Source organism: Austrofundulus limnaeus, unplaced genomic scaffold, assembly GCF_001266775.1.
Source record: "Austrofundulus limnaeus strain Quisiro unplaced genomic scaffold, Austrofundulus_limnaeus-1.0 Scaffold764, whole genome shotgun sequence".
In the NCBI taxonomy this organism is placed as follows: Eukaryota; Metazoa; Chordata; class Actinopteri; order Cyprinodontiformes; family Rivulidae; genus Austrofundulus; species Austrofundulus limnaeus.
In genome coordinates, this window is record NW_013953166.1 from 180345 (window position 1) to 182153 (window position 1809).

At 42.2% G+C, this 1809-nt stretch overlaps 1 long non-coding RNA gene across 1 annotated transcript in view; it reads left to right on the forward strand.

Annotated features, from left to right (window-relative positions):
* Positions 1-1809, forward strand: part of LOC106532407 (uncharacterized) — a 26200-nt gene that overhangs the window by 15115 nt on the left and 9276 nt on the right. The window contains exon 2 of the long non-coding RNA XR_001312068.1: positions 554-701. This is a non-coding gene — a long non-coding RNA (uncharacterized LOC106532407). The remainder of the gene's footprint in view (positions 1-553; positions 702-1809) is intronic.

Below are 1809 nucleotides of genomic sequence, written 5' to 3' on the forward strand. Positions count from 1 at the left end.
GTATTATACATGAGATCGTATTATACACGAATAAATACAGTAAATATAAAATTGTTTGCTAAATTGTGAGGAAAATAAATAGTTTGACTATAAATAAATAGTTTGACCATACCTCAAAAGGTTTCTTGTTGATTTGAYGGCGTCATGATGGCGCAGTGCTTAGAGCCATTGCCTCACAGAAAGAAAGCAATCTTTGTGAATTTCTTTTCCATRCATGTTTGTGTTTTCTCYGGGTACTCTGGCTTCCTCCCACAGACCAAAATTATTTATTTTAGGTGATCATGGGGTGTGAGTGATTGTCTGACTTGTCTCTGTGTGTCCCTGTGATGAACTTGCGAGGTCCAAGGTTTGTCCTACATTTCACACAATGACTGCTGGAGATAGGGAGGTACGCACCATCTCCCTGCGACCTCACACACAGAAAAAAACAAGTAAAGAATATAGATGGATTTGTGTCAGCTACAACTATAAAGGTTTAGCTAACTAACCCACTATCAACAACCTTGCTAGTTCTGATGATGTCATGGTTGTAACTCAGCTCTGTTTTTTTCAGGTTTCCCAAGGGGACGCTACTGAGAAGCTGGCTCACCAAGTCGCGGCCCAGATTACTACTGCTGATTGCAGGTTTGAAGAGGCCTCAGGTGACCCTTATGAGGAGAAAAAGGATGAAGCGCACAAAAGTAGCAAAGGCCACGTAAGCGGTAAATATGGCTTATGTTGCATGGTAGAAYGTTGAACCCCACATTAACAAAACAGTAAAAACTGGATTTAAAAGGAGGAAAATACTCATCTTTTCAAYTTTYTCAAGTGGGCAGTCTTGACGTTTTCTTCCRCAGCACAAGTTCTTTCAGTCTGAGAGGTGAGGAGCTTAAGTCAACCCAAAGAGACAAGCAGAAACCTTAGATTCAGCACAGTCACATCAATTTATAATTAAGAGCCTAGCATTCATTTATTGAAGGAAGGCCTCTTTTCTGTTATCTTTCATGCCAAAGTTTTATAATCATATTTATTAAGTTTTTTTTTTGAGCAGACAAACCCTACTGCGATTACAGATCTCTTTTTAAGGGAGGCCTRRGCTTGAAGGCAGCCTAAACCATGTCTGTTTTTGGATTGTGGAAGAAAACCCACACAGACTTGAGAAGAACATGTGATCTCCACAYAGAAAGACCCCTAATTTGAACTCAGGATCTTCTTATTGTAAAGCAACAGTTCTAACGACTAAGGTGTCTTGCTGCTTGACCAGCTCATCATCTTTTATTGACAAATGATGGAATTGATGCAGTTTGGCTCAAACCTTAAAAAAACATGCACAATCTAAAGTGACATTGTGAGAAGTGGCCCGCGCTTCTCCAAAAGCGCTTTACACTACACTCACTACATTCATATATCTAAAAGTTAGTTGTACATACATGTCAACCCCTTCAGACGTTTACCTGTATAATGAGTGGGGTGTTAGTGATGTCACCATCTGCAACACAGGCCACTCTATTCTTTTGCATTGAGGACTTACTGCGCATGACCAAAATCTTCACGAGTTGTGTACGGGAGTCTGGGGCAGTGAACACAGCGTGACCCGGAAGTGACTCACACGAAAACGCTCATGAGTAAAATGGAAGTTTACACATCAATAACTATATTTATTTTCCATCCATCCATCCATTTTCTTCCACCTATCCGGGGTCGGGTCGCGGGGGCAGCAGCTTCAGAAAGGAGGCCCAGACCTCCCTCTCCCCAGCCACTTCTTCCAGCTCCTCCAGGGGAACTCCAAGGCGTTCCCAGGCCAGCCGAGAGACATAGTCCCTCCAGCGT